Source organism: Sebastes umbrosus, chromosome 22 (genome assembly GCF_015220745.1).
Source record: "Sebastes umbrosus isolate fSebUmb1 chromosome 22, fSebUmb1.pri, whole genome shotgun sequence".
NCBI classification, from domain to species: Eukaryota; Metazoa; Chordata; class Actinopteri; order Perciformes; family Sebastidae; genus Sebastes; species Sebastes umbrosus.
In genome coordinates, this window is record NC_051290.1 from 18,741,083 (window position 1) to 18,761,903 (window position 20,821).

The following is a 20,821-nucleotide window of genomic DNA, read 5'->3' on the forward strand; positions in this document are numbered from 1 at the left end:
GGATAAAGAATTACCCTGGGTATCACTGCCCATGTTTACTTGTTGTTGTCATGGCAGTAGACATATCTGGGCCAGTTCTGATTTTTTAATTTACTAAAAACTAATATTTGTTAATTCATGAATATTTAAAAACATCAAATCTGAGCAGAATTACTAAAGCATACTGAATCATATTAAACTGGCTTTAAATTGCAGCATCACATTGTCGGCCATCATTGAATTGAATCGTGGCTCATATGGGTATGTAATTGTCTGAGAGGCAAAGACACACACCCCTAGAGCCATGTAAAGAAATGAAAATGGAACATTTTTATTTCAAATAGAGGTGGACAATATTGGAGAAAGAGTGTGAGAGAGATGTGAGGCATTTCTTGCAGGCATTAGCTCAGACTGTTATACCAGCTGCAATGTGAGGTGAACTCTATTTAGTGCTTTTCAATCTTCCTTCAAGCAGCCACAGTGTGAAATTTAATTTAGCTTTGCATCTGTCCACGTAACCTTGACAAGTTTTTGGAATCATTTGATTAGTCCCCAGCACTTAAAATTGGTCTACTGATTTAATGACATTAGTGTTCCTTTTTAAAAACCAGCCATAGCTACAGCATTGGCTGTGCGATCGTGCATAGAGTTGCTTAAAGGAATACTTCACCCACAAAATGACCATTTGTATATCAACTACTCACCCTGTGTTGACTTGAATTCCTCAAGAAAACTTTCTTTTGTCAGATGCCTCCATGGTGAACCTAGAAACAAAAAAAAGGAGAAAAGTCTTGATGAATTGAAGTGACCGCATTTAACAACAGCAAAACTATATCAAAACATCCATTTACAAACTTTCACAAAACTCATGCAGTATAATCCAAGTCTCATTTATCCAGTCATATGCTCACTGTTTACAAAACACATGCACACATGCATAGTTTTGCTGTTGTTAAACGTGGCCCCCATAGAGTGCTCCAGGGATAACGTATTTTGTAGGCCAACCAGGAAGTTAGCATCGCACTGGCACAATCGACAAAAAGCCAATGGGATTTTTCCACTGGATTTTGGATTATTGCAGAAAATAAGCTCTGTGGCAAACAAACGGTTATGGTCACAGCTATAACTCCAGTTTACTAGTGTGTTGGTTACCTTGTTCCCTGTTTTCCAGCATGTATGGTAGTGGGTGTGTGTGGTTTTGTGTGCTCTCCTCCCATTAGCAGATTCCCGACGCAATCAATCCACCCGACACCAATCACGCAACTGGCAGCAATCAGATGATCAGCACACTACTTATACTACTACCGGACATCTCAGACACTCGTCGCCAGTTCGTTGTTTCAACCCAAGTGGTAGACTATCTCGGCCTCACCCGTTCCATGTTTTTCTTGTTGCTTGTTCTGCTCGTGTTTTTGATATTTGTACTAACATGTGTTTTCTCTACGCCTAGGTGCCCTGCCTGCTGCAATATCTGCCTGCCTGTCTGTGTTGCTTTACCCCGAGCCCCATTTTTGCCTTGATCAATTCCTCTGCACATTTTTGGCAATAAAAGCCTTTTGTTAATTTTTTTATCTGCCTCCTGTGTTTATGATACTTACACGTTTTGTTCAGGGAGATAATCTTCACTAATGAACACCGCCTTTTGTATTTTTTAAGCAATCGGCAGGAGTAAAAAGCTAACGTTATATAAACAAATATATATAAACAAACTCCATCATGGTCACATGACCTCAGGTCACCACCACTAAGCTAAATGTGGGCTAGAGTTTGGCGTGATGACGTTAGAGACACGTAAAAGCTTCAAAATTCACGAGTAAGTTTATTGACGTATTTTATGTCGTAGAACAAAACGTTAAAATCTCTTCAGCTTATGTTAAACACAGACAGACATCTAACTAAAAATCCATTCGAAAAACCCATTGACTTTGAGACAATGGAACCGGAAGTGCAAAAATGGCCACTAATTTCTAGGTTTTAGGACTCTTTTACTCACTCTGTTTACTTCAATTCATCGAGACCTTTCTCCCTTTTTTGATTCTCCATTCACTGTGGAGGCATGCGAGAATTTCTTAAAGAATTCAAGACAACACGGGATGAATAATTGATGAAAAAGTGAAGTATTCCTTTAAGTTTGTTATTTTAATAGAATTTGTTGGATAACTTTTTAACTAACAAGGAATTTCAAACCACAATCTTGCACAACTAACCCACAGTATTTCAACACAACCTGACAGCATTGTAAGGACAGTGGGTTGTTATTTAGCTCAAGTCAACTATATAGTGCATCAAAATATATTGAATTTCCTTTTTTGCCATTTTTTTGGGGCGGATTTGTTTCCACTGAAAATATCCTGACCTTTCTCTGACACTCCATTGAAGCATTCCCCCTTTTACACTAAAAAACGGTTGCATGGGAGGTACAGTAGATTACAAGCTCAGTAGCTCTGCTCGGGGGACAGCACTGGCTCAAGATTTATGATGATCAGGAAGCTCATCAGAGGAAGAAGAGAGCAGGGAGAGAGAAAGGGAGGGAAAAAAAAGAAAGGAGAAGAAAACATTGACTGAGAGGAAAAGTTCCAATAATCATAAACATCCGGCTCGTATTCCCAGAACAGTAAGTCCTGTGCGAAGCTCATTAGCATTCAGCGGACCCACCAGATTACTCGGGGCACTCTGTAATTTGCAATAAAAAATAAAGATGACGCCAAAACAAAAACAAATATGAGCGGATACAAATTAGGCGGAGCTCGCTTGGTTAGTCTGTCAAAGCAGTAAATTTCCCCGCGCCGCGTGAAAACCTCAGGTCGCTAGGCCCGAGCACAGGCGGGGGAAATTAATGAGCTGTCTGTTTGTGTGACTTTATTCCCATTGTATCTCCAACCATTTGTCCCGGACAGTCTATCAATCTGCCTTTACGGTAATGACGCTTTGGTGCTGGAAATTATTGCATTAAAGTGATTGGATTGGTTGTGAAAAGGAAAGTTCTCCTGGGGTAGGTGCGCAATGAGACATATTCAATTCGTTGTGGAATAAACTGCACACAGCCAGCGTCCTCTAGACTGATTTGCGTGGTGAAGACAAAATTTCCCACGTATACATCCCCCGCACACAATCTTTAAAGAGTCCATCCTTTACTCTAGAGTTGTTATATGGGACATTTATCACATCTCCACAGTTGGCCTCAGCTGGTTTATCAGAACCAGTGATGTCACCCAATCCTCGGATGTTTTAATGAAGCCAATCCTTTTCCGTGATGCCAGTGAGGGTCTCTCTCAGCATGGAGGCTCCAGCTGCTGGCTGACACCCCGATAAGCCAGACCTCTCACTCCCAACACCTCACACTCCTCATGCTGACTCATCACTCGGCCTTTCAGATTAAGAGAAAGGTCTGGTGGGTGACGCCGCATGGGGGCTAAACGCCACCTGCCCCGTCTCAAAAACCTACCTAACCTCTGTTTACGCTGATTGAAACATGCTGATATGGGAGATACAGGAGGAAAAAAAAAAAAAAAAGTTGGAATACAGACCAAAATAGGTTAGGGAATGAAACGCTTGCTGATGCTGCACTAACGTGGCAGATGGGAAATGAAATTGTCGGCTCTTTCCGCTGTGTCCCTCTATCTGTTCACCCATCCATCCAGCTAGTGATCTATCCTCCAGCAGCAAGCAGAAAAAGCAGGGGTGCAAATGTAAAACCACCTGAAGCTTTTAGGTCAGCTCTCACGGGACATCACCCTACGTCCCCGAAGACTGGGACTCAGTTACAGAGTCCTAACCTGGCAGCCAAGGCTGACCTCTCTTCGTCAGCATGCTGCGCACACCGCAACACTGAGGGACTGTCATGCTGGACAGCTGTGTCCAGCCTTTGCTGTTGCTGTGTAAGCGTTAAGCAATTTTCAGATTCTTGTAACTGTGTGGAAACATGGGTGCTTGTCTCTCAGAGCTGCATGCTAACCTACGGTTTCATTTCTCTTCCTGTGTTTCACTTGAGGTCGATAAAAACAACATCATGGGTCACTGAGGAAGTCACACAGACAGATACTGTATAACATATAGGCACGGTGTTAGCAAATTAGTCATATTGTCACTGTATTTTAATAAGGTAGTGTGCAAAATACGAAAAACAAAAAGTATACATTGACCTGGGACAGTGGGTGAATCTGGGTTAACGGATTTTGGCCACATGGGAGCAGAGGGACGTTTTAGCAAACAATACAAACAGCAAAATTAGCACTCAATTGAAGATGTTGCCGGCTAACTGACCAGTATTTGCGGTCCTTTTAACTCTCTTTTGGTCATAATCTTCAGCTTGCTAGATGCTTCACTTTATTCATCAGCTTGTTTCCAACTTTGTCTGTCTACAGTTTGGTGCTTGGTACAACTGGTTTGAGAGGCTAAATGCCAACAAATATGGATTGAAGCAGAATACTTCGTTAGATAAAAACGTGAATTTTGGAAATGATTACATCCATCTTTTTTCATTAAATTTTGACTTTTGAACTGAGACAATTACAGAGAGGAGGACTGAGCGACGGTCGCCTAAAGCGCCACCTTCTGTGGGGTCCTGATCGCTCTCATTTTCTGCATTGAGGTAACAAATGAACAAATAAATATAGAAAGAAATACACTTTTCACACAGGTAACTCTCGTTGTAGTGAAACTGACTAAACACTTTTAAGCCAACAATATCAGGGACCAATTGTTTATTTATATTATAATAAATATAGTTATTCATGAAAATAAAAATCTTAATTTTTGTCGTAAAACCATAGTGATGCCCACACGCCCGTCGATGTCGCAAGTGTTGGTTATATGTAGGGGATGCCATCGTGAAACTATGACGGGGCAAATTTAATAGTAATTTAATACTACTACTACTGCTACTTAATACTAATTACTATTACATTAATGGGAAAATGAGCCAAATATCGTCTTGAGATTGGCAAAGGCATCAACTATTGGTGATCATTCTGACCATCGTCGATCCCCGAAGTAATCGTCTATTGGCCCAACCCTAGAATACCGGTCTCTTGGTTTAAAGTTCACACCTCTCTACGCAAACATATTTCTGTTGTACCGGGAAATTTGTGTGTCCACCAAGAGAAAGGATCCTAATTGACTTTCTATTGGCTGGCATCGTTTCCATGGTGCCGGGGGTTCAGGCTGGCCTATACAGCATTCGATTAGCATGTATCCGAATGTAACACTACCATGCGTCGTGCTTTTGTGACAATATGCATTCTTTGCTGAATTTGTGTCATCCGTTTCATTTATTTCCACACAGCTCTGATATGGAGTCGACTGAAACAGTCGGACATCTAGTTCTGGCATTGTCACCTTCACATAAATCCCTGACATGGCCGTCTGCAGATATTTACAGATAGAGAAGGCGTCAGGGGACGGCAAAGTGCTGAGATAAACCTCCCCTCACCCCCTATATCTGAACCCATAAATATAAACATATACATTCATATTTGCCAAATCGGTATGGCGGCTGAGATGCATGGCTGGCGACAGGAGGAGACGCGAGAAATAATCCATCATGCCGAGAAACTGAAATAGCAACCCTAAACCTCTGTGGACATCCCAGGCTGTGTCTTCTGGCCAGAGAACAGGACTGCACGGATACTTTCTATAGGACCCTTGAGCTGCTCAAAGATTATGGGATGAGAAAAAAACAAAAACTCTCCGTCTGTTCTCCAAGCTTGGCTGAGGTTCTTATTGCCGACTATGTATCCATTACTGCTTTTCTCTGGTGCCCCCCGCGTCAATACGGCCCAGAGAAAATCTGGTGTGGCGGCACCTTGCATTGACAAAGCATGTCTGGGTGGGTCGATAGTGTATTAATATGGGACAATGGTGTTAGCCACGTGTGGCTCGCACCACTAGGCCATATCGGAGTCTCTAGCACGCCCAGTCCAGTAGCTGTGTGAATGGCCTTGAGCTCCACTGGGGCAGTGGATGCTTCTAGTGTGTGTGTGACTGTATGTGTGTGACTGTTTTCAACCCCAGAAGTCCCAATAACTGACTACCAGACCAAAGAGAGAGAGAGAACAAGGGAGAGAAACTAGGTCCATCGCTAACAATGCTACTTTTTAGCTGGGAACTCTACAGAAAAGACAAAGAACATGTCTATTCATGTTTTGTGGATGTACAGAAATTTTTGCCTGAAAACTAATTTGATCCTTAAGATTTGGGTACATGCATAAAGCAGTCTAATGTTTTCTTTTCTTTATTAGGCTTAAAGCTGGCCCAGACTAAAAGATTTTTCAAATCTTAACAGATGTTGAAAATGTGAAAGACACACATGTTATGATCAATTTAACAGTTTTTGTTCCTATAGTGCGTGGTGACCAACAAGAGTCTCGACTCTCAGAGCCGTAAATTTTGCAAAATCTCTCGTGATCAAATGTGAATTTAGTGTAAACAAACAGCGAATAAGCGATGTTAGTTTTTGCACTACTTTGTGAAAATGGACGACGTGACCATGAACTGTAGATGGTACATTTGCGGCCGCCATGACTGTGGTTGTTGTGACTTCCTTCTTCAGTCAGCTTGGTTCTCAATTGGCTATCGTTCTTTCCCACGTGACTGCGTCATCGGCTGTCCTCGGAGTGCCCCACACACAACAGGATATCCCATCGTATGTGTTGAACATGTTAAATATTTGAAAATCAGTGCGGCAAGGATTGACTTCTGAGCAGATCGAGGGATGTAAGAAACACTCAACGTACCTCACACCACAAGAATATCTGGCAAGATGATCTTTAAAACCATCAAATAATCCGGGCCTTGCTGACCATTGTCGGGATGGGGGAATCAAGCCCAAAATCGGTTTGATTCTCGTGTAGTGTGTGCTCAGCGTTACACGATTTCCTCTCGACCCACAGAAAAAGACATCTTCAACAATAGAAGTAATCCACAAATGGTGGTTTTAACATCGTATGTGTTTATTTATGGGCCTGTCCTATCCAACTGAGAAAGACCATCCAGCAGCCATGTTCACTCATCAGCAAGAGCTTGCTTCGGCCTAAATAGGCTTTGTCAGTTCAATCCATTTCGTGTGTCTACATCACTGCGTTGCTATTAGAAGAAGACGTGTTACCGTGTCACTTTTGTCCATGCTTAATTTGGTTAAAAGGAAGGGAGTAAATCATTTTTTATCACGAGGTCTGTGCAAATTCGGAGAAATCTGCATATGTGAGCGTACGGACGTAAATATAAAACGGAGTCATTGATCAGTTTCTTTAAGCTCTGCGTGTCTTTTTTCCTTCAAGATATTAGGTGAATACAGAAGAAAATATTCTAACCAATAGACAGCAGACCACTGACAGTGGAACCATAAACACACATGTTCAGTCACACAGTTAAATGTCCTGTCTTGTGCATGCTCACACACACACACACACGCACACACACGTGTGTTTTGGTGATTTACTAGAACAGATGAGGCCCTGGGAGTACCTCTGCCACCACAGCACTCAAATCAAAGCTGTCAACTGGGACCCTGGAGGAAGGGAGGAATCAAAAAATATCTCCTTGCTTTTCCTCCTCGCCATGACCTGTGTGTGTGGAGACGAGTTGGCGCGAGCGTATAATATCTGTGTGTGTGTGTGTGTGTGTGAGAAATGTATGAAAAGATGGGCGAAACCTATCAGCTGGCTATGTGGGAGATCGACAGGAATGCAGGCAGCGCCCGATTCACCTTCTCCCCCCTCTGCCTGGCCATTATTCCTCGGGAAATATACGCCTTTGGATGCATGGTGGCCAGAGGCTTGTTTACTTGCTAAACAACCTTGGTAGCTGAGTGGCATTTTCAGTGATGCGGCGGGGAAGATTGACTGTCTGCCGGCGCCGGGTGGGTGTCCACAGTCCCGATGCATTCTTTACTATCTCTGCCAGCTTGCTCGCCTCCCATTACGTACCAGCCTCACCTCACAAGGCACAAACACACAGATGCCATTTGTGTACTCATCTGTGAGCTTACATACACATATGCAAATACGCACGCACACACACACACACACACACACACACACACACTCCAGCCCATTTTCATCCAAATGAATTGGCCGTTCCACACGTGCATGATATCTATCCCACCCCTGGATCCAATTTCCATGTTGATGAAACTGTGAATTTACAGTATAAATGCATCTAAACACACTGGTGTCCATTATAATACTGCTGATGAGTGATTGCACGGGTTTCACCGTGCCATTATCATTGTAATCACTGTAATCATTTGACCCTCTTTTTGGCCATTTCAGTAAACGCGCAACCTTCATACCTGGCAGTATCTCCGTGTGAAGCGATGCAGGAATGACTCGGAGAACGGCGCAAATTGATTTAGGGAGGCAGGGGGGGAAACGCCTGCCAGTTCGCTATCAAAGTTCATGCATTGTATTTACCCGGGCCCGATTACCTTAACAAGGCACATATATCACATAATTAATCCAGAAGATTACCATCAAAAATCCATAAACCAGTAACATGCTTCCTTGCGCTCTGCCATTAATTATATTTGCGGCGCTGAAAAGGAGATTGAAAACAGAGACAAAAAAAAAAAAAAACAGAAAGAGGGATACACGCGACGGAGAGGCAGCCACACACCAAAAGGCATATGGCATTTTTAATAAGCAAACTGATTACACTGTAATTCATCACATTATCAAGATAGCTTTGTGTTATTGACACATTTTTATGGCCGCTGCGATATGAACATATGAGCACTGGCATGATAATTTAATCCTACCGCAACGTAAACATTGAAAGCTATAATATGCAGGATAAAAAAATGCGGCACATACTACGCTCAGATTCAGAAAATCAAGCCCGACTCTCTCCATTACTGATCATTTTTTTGTCAGATTGCTTAAATTCCTTCTCTGCTGATTGAGGTTTCAAGGCGCAGGAGTCGATTTCTAAAGCCCATTATTTTCTGACTGACAGATATAGACATTGTCAGGAAGACATTTAGGCCTCCAGGCATAGCTAGAGGATGGTGCCGGGACCCGTTGCCTGGGTTTCATTTCACTTCAACCAACTTGCTCTCTTTACCCAGACATTTTTCTAGTTGTTTTTTTTCCTTTTGCCCATTGACCAACTTAGTTGAATTTTTGTCTCAAGGTAGGAGTACTTTAAAATAATCGTACGTCTTTCAGAAAGTGTCTGCCAACGTGTGTAACATCTTTATCACTCATGGTGTCGGGGCTGATTTTCGCCAGCCTTGCCTATGGCATGTTCGACGGAAAGAGAGAGCACCCTGTCAAAAGGTCAGCCCCGAGCACAAACAACGAGAGAAAAGCGAGACGCAGAAGTCAAAATCTTCAACACTTGGTAGTGATTTCTTTTTTTAGACCTTCTTAAAACCATTTCTTTTTAAGATCTTGGAAGCAACCACCTGAGATGACCAGTTAAACACATATCTTCTAATTTCCATTTTTCTCTTGCAAAAGTGCATCTTATACCCTTTTCACCAGGTGTCCCAGTTTCATATCATCTCTGATATTCTTGTCTCCCTTTCTGCCATGATCTCTCCATTTGTTTCCCCACTCACAACGTCTCACTGTCTGATGCTTAACATCTGACTTTTTCCCCTTTGTGGATGTCATGCGTCTCTTTTTTCCTTCTTCTTCCTCTCGTCTTTGCTCGTATGTCTACTCCCCTCCCTCTCTTCTTCTTCCTGCATGATGGTGATGGATGGGGCCTATGGATGAGTGGGCTGTGAGAGGGGCTGTGATGAAGACTGGCCTTGGAGGGGAAAAAGTGAGAGTGAGAGGTGTGTGTGTGTGGGGGGGGGGGGAGGCCAACATGAAAGAAAGGGAAAAGTAGGGTATGCAGAAAGGAGGACAGAGAGATTGAACAAAAGCAGTGAGAGGTGGAGGAGACAAAGAGAGCAAGACGGGGAGGAAATAGGAAGATGAGTGGACGAGAAGTGGATGAAGATGATGATGGGTGTAGGCCTGAGGGCTTCGCTATTAGGGGGGTGTACTGACCCTGTCCTGTGCCTGGGGCTGTGCCTTGACAATAGATCAAGTCCGGGGCTGATCCAACACCAGGTGATGAGGTGAAACAGAATTGGGAAGGCTGTATATCCTGCAAAGATCAAGCTCTATATATTCCTTCTACAAGTCTACGAGACTTTACAAAAGACTCTTTTTTGATCTAGACTACGTGTTGATGTGAGCGGATGGGCCAAACTAAAAAGTCAAAGTACACGTCAAATACGTTTCTGTCATTTTAGTCAGTTCTTATCACGCTGATGTACTGTATGTGCAAGTGTTCATTTTTCTGATAAATTTGGTTTTAATGAGTTATTTGATGCCATAAAAACGGGGTGAGACGTCATGATTGGCAGCTGTGATTCTCTCTCAATAACGAGCTGCGGCCGCGCTCGGCTCGCGATTGGTTCGGGCGGGTGTGTGGGCGGGACCTCGGTACCGCGACTCCAGCCCCCCGATCAATAGAGCGCTCCAGGGATGACGTATTTTTGTAGGCCAACCCGAAAGTTAGCACCGCCCTGGGTTCCCTCGTTAAAAAGCCAATGGGATTTTTCCATTGGGTTTTGGATTATTGAAGAAAATAAGCTCTGTGGCAAACAAACATTTATGATACTAACACGTTTTGTTCAGCAAAGAAAATCTCACTTTTATGATTTTTGAAGTGTAAATGCAATCGCCAAAAGTAAAAAGCGTGCATGAGCAAGTATACACAACGAGGCTGTAAAGGCGGACAAGTCGGCGTGATGACATTTAGTAGTCTCATTTAGCCACTTGTTAAGACACAAAGGCTTAAAAATTCACGAGTGGGGTATTTACTGATGTATTTTACTGTATGTCGTAGAACAAAATGTCAAAATCTCTTAAACTTGTGTTAACCATAGACCAGCTAACTAAAAAGTCATTGAAAAAATGCACTGACTTTGAGACAAGGGAACCGGAAGTGCTAAAATGCAAACTCATTTCTGGGTTTTAGGATTCATTACTGTAACACTCTATACTGTGCAGACTCTGGCTCCCAATATTGTAAAAATCACAAGATGGTAGCTCCTGTATCCGGGATATTTTGGCTTTAAGTTTGTACAGTGGGAGGAGGTGGAGACGTGTCGTCCATCTATTTATACAGTCTATGGTCATAATGGTCTCCCCATTGGATACTGTTTATCTCTCATCTCATACTTGTCTCCAAGGCTCAGACTAGTCTTATCTTTAGTCTCATCTGTGATGTACCAGAGGTCTAAAAAAATGTGTCTGGGACAGAAAATTCTTATTAAAATATAAAATTCTAGATTATAATGTACGTGAAATGCACAAAAAACAAATGCATAAACATGCACAGAAAGACGCACACACTTCCTTTGTGGGGTACGGCTTCTATAAGAACTAGAGAGATCTAACATAAAAGGATATCATCTGATCTGTACAACGCACAATAACGCAGAAGAATGCCTTAATATTGAAGGAGCAAATCTGTTTGACTCAGCCATATATCTTTACATCTCCCATTGCATCCTGCGCATAAATGTGGGGATCTTGAGATGATAGCCGCGTTGTAAAGGCCCGTGATTTTCTACTAGCATCATAAATACGCCACATCTCATCCTGTCAGTGACGTAGCCCATCCATCCAACTCCCTACTTACATTCTATTACCAGGCAAGGAAATGAAGGATCCCTTGAGAGTCCCTAAAGGGTTATCCATTTAGAAAGGGGGGGAGTGGTGCACTGGGAGATATTTTGACCCCGTTCACCCATCCTGAAGCCTGTGGGGACTGCAGGGGCTCGCATAGCTCTGTCACTGACAGAGCCCTGGGGTTCTGACACCTGCACAGCTCTGCGATGTGACAACGAGAGACAGAGGAGGCCAAGAGTAGGTTTCCTGATGACAGACCTCTATAATATGCCCCGAGTCCCACAGCTCCGAGACAGGTGAAAAGGGTCAGAACAGGGTGGAATGGGAAGGAAATGCTGTTCAGAAATGGTTGGAATCATTCAAGAGTTGGTGGGACATGACCAGGATATGTAGAGAGTGGGAGAGTCATTTATGACACTTCCTACACCCTCAGCAAAGAATAAAACTGAAAATGACTTATAGTACCATTTCAAAGTATCCTCATACAACGGTTCGTCTGATTTCCTACGAAAAGTTATTCCTCATTTTTCGTACGTTTTACAACGAATGTCACAAATGAACATGTGACGCATGTCAATTCCCGCGCCAGTCTTTTCAAAATAAAACCACTTAGTTAGGTTTAGGAAAAGATCGACTTAGTTAGGTTTAGGAAAAGATTGACTTAGGTTTAGGAAAAGATCGACTTAGTTAGGTTTAGGCAACAAAACTACTTAGTTAGGAAAAGATTGTGGTTTGGGTTATAATCAGAAGTGGCGTTACTTAAGTACGGAAGTTACGTGACAAATAAATCAACATTGACTCCTAGTTTCACACGGGGTACAAACACCGATCTCCTCCCTATGTAACGTTTGTTCACAATAATGTGGATTAAATACAACTTGATTTTGTGGGATATACAAATTACAGTGCATTACTTTTCGTAGGTTTAGCTACAAACGGTGTAAGGAGAAAAACTTTGTACAAAAACCCTTGTAGGTGTATGATTTATGAAAAACCTAGAAATATATTCTCGCCAAAATTGATAATGACATAGTCCCATGTAGTGCATCCGCCATTTTAAATGTCTTACACCAGTTGAGTTTAATTAACTACTTTATTTTCACATCAGACATCCGAGTGTGTGTTTGTGTGGCTCTTTCCATCAGCTCTCACTAAAGTCCATGTAGCTCTGAACAAACATCGATCAGTGGCGACAGGCCTCTTCCCCTGGGCTTTCACCCCAGCACCCAACTGGAGCTGACCTGTCCAATCTTATCTGGACCCCGAGATCCCTATTTGCCTTCATCTCGGTACCCCCCCCCCCCCCACCACCACCACCTCCCCAACTGTCCCCTCCTCCCACCATTAGCTAACTGCCAACCTTAATCTGCGGATAATCCCATCTAGCCCACACCAGTAATGGCTCGGAGGCAGTTTTATTGTTTCTGGAGAGTAAGAGGATACATACCGACTGACTGTATACGGTCACTTAACTACAAAAAGATAAACCAAACCTAATTCTTGAAACAGTAGCTCAATTACTCCTGCAGAGAGTGACTTATATAGTGCCAATGTTTGTGCAGTCGATGAGCAACATGGGTTATTTGTTGACATGCATGAGGACTAATACAATCAACTTTACATTTTATTAATATAACAGGATCTAATGCTAAGCTGCAATGTTTCATAAATAGTTTTTGATCCATGTCCAAGTACATCTAATACTTTGCTAGCCAGAGAATATAAATTCTCCTCATGATCCATGTATTGACAGAAGACTGCAGTAGTTACTGTATCAATTATGATGTAGGTCAAAGGGGCAAGCTGCAAATTGGATGTATGGTACGGGTTTTATACGAGAAAACGAGGGAGAGAAGAGTTGATTAGCATGGTAAAGTGCATCGAGAGCTTGTTTGCGCATCACCTTGTAAGGCATCGCATGTCTGTTTGCATTCTACACAAATGAATCAACTAATTGAATATGCAAAGAACAGCGGTATATCGGCGGCAAACAAACACAACAAGGAACAAAGTGGAGCGCATCGTGAGCTATTTATTAAAACCATATGATAAACAGCGTCCATCAGGGCTGCCAGTGGGAAGCTTTGAGCCAATATATACAATAACAATCTATGAAGAGCAGTCGGCAAAAAGACCACAAAGAAAAGCTGGTTGACAAAAAACATGTAAAAGGAAAAGAGGATTTATTGTATTACAAATCTGAAATCTAAACTGTCTAGGCTAAGGAACAATTATGGATTAATCATATGTTCTTGTTTTTTTTTAATATTTGTTTGAAATGGTCTGAAACCTTTCCCGACAAGGTAATAATTTCCAACTAAGGGAATGAAAGCTACCCAATGTCTTTGCCAGAAACGGAATATAGCAGGTCATAATGGCTTGGCTGCTTCCTGGCTTTTCATAATATACTGCTAAATGAGATGAAAAGGTGGGGCGCTCGGCGACTCGGTGTCAGACCTGTGTTTGTGTGTCTGCGTGTGTGTTTGTCCGTCGGATCGCTCGAGTGTCAGGCTAAAAAAGCGGACGTCTCCTTTAAAAGGAACGAGCTGAAAACGGCGACGTCGACCCATCCCTTCTCATGCTCCAACATGATCTAGCACAGGTAAGCCCATTAGCATGGGGAAAAGGTCACTTTGAGGAGTGGAAATCAAATACAGGGATTTGGGCAGGGCCATTAAGCCACCAGGGCTATTAGTATTCATGCGGTGCAGATTAATGGAAAATATGAGCCCTACAGAGGGGCCATAGTATTAAACTCCATAAGAGCTGATTTGCCCAACCTCCGACATCCCTGTTTTCCCACACCCTATTTCTACTCTTTTCTGTATTAATATTAATGATCATATTTCTTTTTTTTTCTTCATTTGACGGCACAATGCTGTCAGATTGCAGGGTTTTTGTGACTCACCCAGCTGCCGCTGCCGTGATTGGCAAAAGATGTGATTAATTGTCACCCAGGGTACCTAACTTTGCTAGTCGAGCAGAACATTGTCAGTGAAGCAAAATGATAATTACATAACTTAATATTCTTAAATGGTGATGATGCTTCATGATACAGGTCTTAAAAGCAATGCTCAATGTACTCCATTCCAAGTTGTTGGTATGTTGTATTAAAGTTAGTATATCCATTAAAGGTGGATTTATGGTTTAGCGTTACGACATAGCTATAGAGCTTACACCTAAAAAAATCTAACTGCATTGTTGTATGTGAAGACAACATGAGGAAGTTGAAGAAAGGCTTTGCAATAGTTTTAGTAATAAAAACCCCAAAATAATGACATTGAATTCACATTCAACTTCAATGAAGTTACAATGAATCAGTTGCTCTTCCTGTGTTTTGCAATCAGTGGAAGTGTTCTCTGTTTGTTGCCCATCTCCGACAGACAGAACAGGTTTTTATTGGGTGTGACAAAGCTCAGGTCGCGCAGACTGCATGAAAAGCTTAGACGTTGCCAGTTGCCACTCCTGGCAGATCCCCACCCAACAGTGGCCCCCTCACTCTCTCCTCCAACTCCCACCCCTCCACCCTACAGTCTCCCCCGTCCCACCCCGCCTTCCGCTCCATCTGTCGGCCAATAACCTGCTGGAGCCTGCCATGCCGTTAGCGCACCTGTGCCTGCCACCTCAAATAGAGCTGTTTGACGCACGCAGGCGGCATGCAACCACACACACACAGAGCCTATACCTCCAGACATACAGTACGTGTATATACACATTCTTTGGTTAGCATGCATCCTGAAGGGCAGGTCGAAGTTGTCAGCTGAGGACATTGTCCTGTTACTAAGTCATCCATTTCTTGGAAACTCGGCAGCGAAACGGTCGCAGATAGGAACTTGCTCCCTTTTCATGTTTCCCTCAGATACACTTGCTTCCTGGGCTGTGACCACCAGAGCACAATGGGACTGCCTAAGGCCACGGTCCTACTGTGCCATTACCTGACACGGCCCATGCTTCCATCCACACGGGGCACACATGCCACAGGGAGATGGCCACCTCTTTCCTCATTAGCTATGAAATAATGGCTGTGGTCCGCAGAGTCTTGCCCTCCATTCCCCCCCCTGTGTAACACACGTTCCCCTTTACCAATACCTTCCTACCTCCCCTGTCACCATACATGTACTGACTACAAAATACAAAAAAACAAGACAGAAAGTCAGACAATCCTAAATTGTTGATTCGGTATGAAAGTTGGCCCCGTTATGGGGATCTGTTTGAAATGGTTCCATATGTGCGTGACTCAAGATGTTTGATGAGAAAGACAGTCAAAAGTTTAATTGTCTGAACACTTTGATTTCAACTTGCTGCATCCGATTGCATTCAGTTCACATACTTTTACAGATCGACTGCGTTTAATGAATCCCAACTGGGTCTTGAATGGCACTCCTCCAAGAACAACTGCTTTAATCCTTCCATTCGGGCAGGAGCATGCCGTTCAAACATCTGTCATGCAGTTCAAATGTGACTCAAGCATTTCAAATGACAAACACACTATAAAATGACTCCACTCAACAGCTTGAAGTGTTTGAATCATGGGAACATTTAGAGGCTTAATAGCCGCAGACAAAATTAACCAAATCTATTTATATGAACACAACATGATCAAGCCCATTATAGTCGTATCTAGGATCAGCATATATGAAACTAATGAACAAGTGGATATCTAAATGGCTACCGATTCCATTTTCCTTATTACGTACAGGATCGAGTACAATGTCTTTCATCGTCGTAGTTTACAGCACAGTTGGATGCGTTCAAGACAGGATGCCCCCGGAAATACCACGCACAATGGGTGGCATTTAACTCAATGGGAAGCTGATGCCATAGAAGCCAACTGTTGAATGACAGGCCATTAGTAAAACACCTGTTCTACTTTCTGAGCAAAATGTCAAGACTTGAGATCAGCTGATGAACACGAACGTTAAGATGCAATTCAAATAGGGCTCGCCGCCAAGGCCTATTTCTATGGTGAGGCAAATATTTCTACAATGTAAGTGGATCCGAGAGACAATCCACAGAGCTACAGAAAGAAAACAATTACTAAGTTCCTTAGGAAAGTCACAAGTGGCCCCTTTGCAGAACTTGAATGGTGTTTTTTTCCTCATCCTTTCTTAGCATGAAGGAGAAAAAAAGGCCACAATTAGTCAGCATTAGTCATAAATGAATAATTGATTCAGATTTGAAATTCAGATCAGGCCGCCAGCATATTCCCGCATGGAGGCCTTGGCACAACAAAAAGCCTGTCAGGGCAAAGATGTATGTTCAAGTAATACTACAGGAAGCCCCAACACAACCCCAGTGGAGAGCGATAGTACCACTCCATGTCAGCACAGCAGCCAAGCCCCTGTACGTCTTGGCAGGCTGCGTTCGCTTTCAATAATCAAAGACAAATGCTTTTTAAAGAACTGAGATCCAGAGGCGTCCCCTCTAACGGAGCTCGATGCAGAGCAGACATTTATCTTCGTACTTGCTCATTCAGTCAGGATTAGCCTTTGTAAACCAATGGGAGCAGCCTCTATAAAAAGGTGCTGCAGAAAGCCCTGCTCCTCATACACTTTCTTTCCACTGACAGTGAAAGATCGAACTATCAGAAGACCCGCAAAAAACTCAGTTTCCAAAAATATAAATAAAACATCTAAAAGGAATTCCCATGGAAATGTACTCATACATCAAACGCAAATACGCTTTGAAGGAAATGCTGTTTTTTTTTTATATCAACATAATAGTAAATGTTGTTGCCATGCCATGTCAAAAAATGTTGACATTGAATGTAACTGCAAAATATTTACTGGCAATATATTTATTGGTTTACAGATTTTAAACTCTTTCATGGTTATGGTACATTTACAGCACTTGTGTTAAGGTGATCATGGTCTTGGTTTAATATGGACAAGACCACAATCTCTACCCCCAACCTTAACAAAAGTGATTCTGCTGCCAGGGAACATAAGCCAGGCAGCAATTATGTTTCCCCTCAAAATTTAATTGGCAAAACTCATTAGTAGTATATAAACTTAATTTCTTGCATAAACGGATAAAGGATGGAACTTTCAGAAGACTGAAAAAACTTCTTTAGAAAGATATCGTCAAACAATATACACAAAATCTATCCATGTACGGGGTGTATACCTTGATATATACTGTATACATACTGTATATTAACTTACATTATTACACATCAAACATACACAAGTATGTCCATATATGCACTTTTATATCACCAATAATTCCCATGTATACCCATATACCCCTATATTTTTTTTTGCAAATTACTCAATGTATCCTGATTTTAGTGCTACATAAATAAGCTTCAAAAAGGAAAAAACATGAACATAGCGGTTGTGGCGGTTGATTGCCATCCCCTGCTGTTAGCTTGTCAATGGCACGGTATTGCAATATTGCAGTTATTGCGACAGCCCTAGCCCATACATTACTGTAAGTGCCTGTACCTTTGTAAACTGTAAGTATATAATGCTAGTGCTCAAATGAAAACAAGCCAGCAGTGTGGGGGCTGGGTCATTTACATCCATACTGCATGTAGTAATCATAGAATGCAATGATAAAAAAAAAAAGGTTACAGTATAATTTTCTATAGACTGTATCTAGGTCCTGTGTTATTTGAAGATTCAGAACTCCATTTCAGGTCCAGATTCTTTGGGATTATCGTTCCATAGAATCTAATTTGATCAAGATCCCATTTCTATTTCTGACTCTTTTTAACTGGGTGGATTTGTTTATGTAAAGTTAAAACTTTCTTTAAAAAAATGACTGCACATTCAATTTAAAAACTGAAACTTCCCTGTAATTACCTATTACTTTGAAAATGGCTTCTCACTAATCTGTTAATGACTGTGTGTTGCTGGTTTAAAAAATTAAAAAATAAAAGGCTGTAACACTTAATCAGTAACTCAAAAATGTGAGTAGTTACTGGGGAACGAATGCAGAACTAACTACTAGTGAACCAATAGTTAATGAGTAACTCCTAATGAAGGAAGTAGTCAATGATTAGTTGATGATTACGTATCTAAAAAAACAATGAGGATCTAAACGCTAGTGAACCATTAGTTAATGAGTAACTCTTATTTGTTTTTTATTAAGTAATCATTAACTAATTGTTACTGATTCTAAACATTTGATTGTGAGTTACTCATTAACTAAAGGTTCACTAGCATTCAGATCCTCATTTGTTTTTTAATCATGTAATCATTAACTAATCATTGACTTATTATCTACTCTGTAAAATTTCATTGAGAGTTACTCATTAACTAATGGTTCACTAACAGTTAGTTCCCAATTCGTTCATCATTCATACTCCAGTATCTATTCACATTTTTGTGTGCCTTATTCTCAAGTGTTACCAAAAAAAAGCTTCTGAAAGGACACTTTTAACAGCAGTGGTATGACAGAGTAATATTTCTGGTTTTCAAATTGCTGTGCGTCCTCTATAGTTGCTGGCGGCAATTTTGCCTGCAAAAGATGCCTTCTATTCAAGGACCAAATGTTCCCTGTGTTGCAAGATGACCTCTCGACAGACGAGCAATCACAGTCGTCAGCATTCGTAAGCCCGGTGCTCGGCTGAGCTTGCAGACAGAACCAACAAGTTTTCACTCAGTTTGATAAGACCGTAATACTGGAGGACGTAACCTTGCCAGGTTACGGGCTGTACACTATCATTGATCCTCCACAACAGCAAATAAGGAAAATGGAGACAACGGGATAGAAATGGCACATTCTCCATCTCTTGTGTCCTTTTAATGGAGAGACGGTACTTTTCCCCTCTTTGCTGTCCTCAGCGCGATGCTTCTCTCCTGCTTTTACAATTTAATAACTACCACTATTCCTTATCGAAAAGGATTTTTTTTTTAGGAGTTGCTTGTCAGATAAAGGCCAGGGTTGTCACCAAACTTCTCTCGCTGCTGCGAGACAAAGTCTGTTTACTTTTTCAGTCATCTCTCTGCTCTGTCAGGGAAAGGAAATGCAAACGCTCTGTACAGAAACCCTCCTGGGTATTTTCTTTGCTCATCTCTGTACCCCCATTTACTCTCTTCTTCACTTTCATCTGCTTTGGGTAGTTAAGTGCTCATTGATATTCCGTTGGTCAACATGAGGACCAATAGACCTTTCTCCCATCAGGATTCGGGAGTGGCCACTTGCAGATTGCTCCTGACACTGGTTGATGATAATTTAACAAAGCATGGCACTGATGAAAAGGCTTATGAGACGGGATGAGTTCCCCCGCCTCCTCAGACATCATGTCCAATGCTAATTGCTTTTGACATCTTGGTTGTTTATTGTGCAAGTGTCACGGCAGCTCGGTATCATTTCAAACCCCCCTTTATCTCCCGCTTTGCTGTGAGATTGATATTGATCATGACGTAGCTTTAGAATAAACATGTATACAATCCGTGTTAACAAGAAAACTTAGTGAGGACCATCTAGCGTGGGCTGGCGGAAATTAAAGGGACACTACCTCGATTTTTTACATACACACCCTGATGATGTCATCAGGGTTATCTCAGCTTGGAATTGGTGAGTACACATTAGCAGAAAGCCTGAGTTACAAACTGAGGGCATGGAGTTAAAAAGATGCAAGTATTTACGAGGCACAGACGATCCTGAAAATGTACGATTGAGTTGCATTATGGGAGATGTAGGATACAGTGTTTTGGGGGTTTGGCCCATACTTGAGACTCAAAGTCGGTATATCTGGGCCTCTGCTGCTTCGATTTTGGCAATTCTTTTAAATATCTGTCTCTTGTAAGTCTGCCAAGTTTACGGAAGATCAATACTAAATCCCTGTAAAATGACAGCAGTTACAGCAGTAACCAGGTCTCACGGGAAGGCGTATAAATAGCACAACATTTCACGTACATTCCGCGTGTCATGAGGACGCATTTTAGGCTTTTTGCGTCATTTGCACGCCACGCAACAAAACTACGATAAACTACAGTACGTCCACAGTTAGGTTGAGGCAACAAAACCACTTAGACATGTTTTGGAAAATTGTTATGTTTAAGCTTAAAATAAGTACGTAAACTATGTAAAAACGTACGTAAACAACGTAACTTGACACACATAACACAGACGCGACTAAAACACACGTGACAAACATAACTTTTAAGACAAATCACCGGTTTCGAACACCAGTATCCTGGATAAAAGTTGCATTTCTTGGACCCATTCACCCCCTCACCCACCCATTTTTAAATCTA

At 41.9% G+C, this 20,821-nt stretch overlaps 1 protein-coding gene across 3 annotated transcripts in view; it reads right to left on the minus strand.

The window, feature by feature from the left end:
- The window catches only part of adgra3 (adhesion G protein-coupled receptor A3), a 148,514-nt gene that overhangs the window by 101,010 nt on the left and 26,683 nt on the right, over positions 1–20,821 (minus strand). For all 3 annotated transcript variants that reach the window (XM_037758705.1, XM_037758704.1, XM_037758706.1), the window contains one exon: positions 684–743. The gene's annotated coding sequence lies outside the window, so the exon portion shown is untranslated. The remainder of the gene's footprint in view (positions 1–683; positions 744–20,821) is intronic.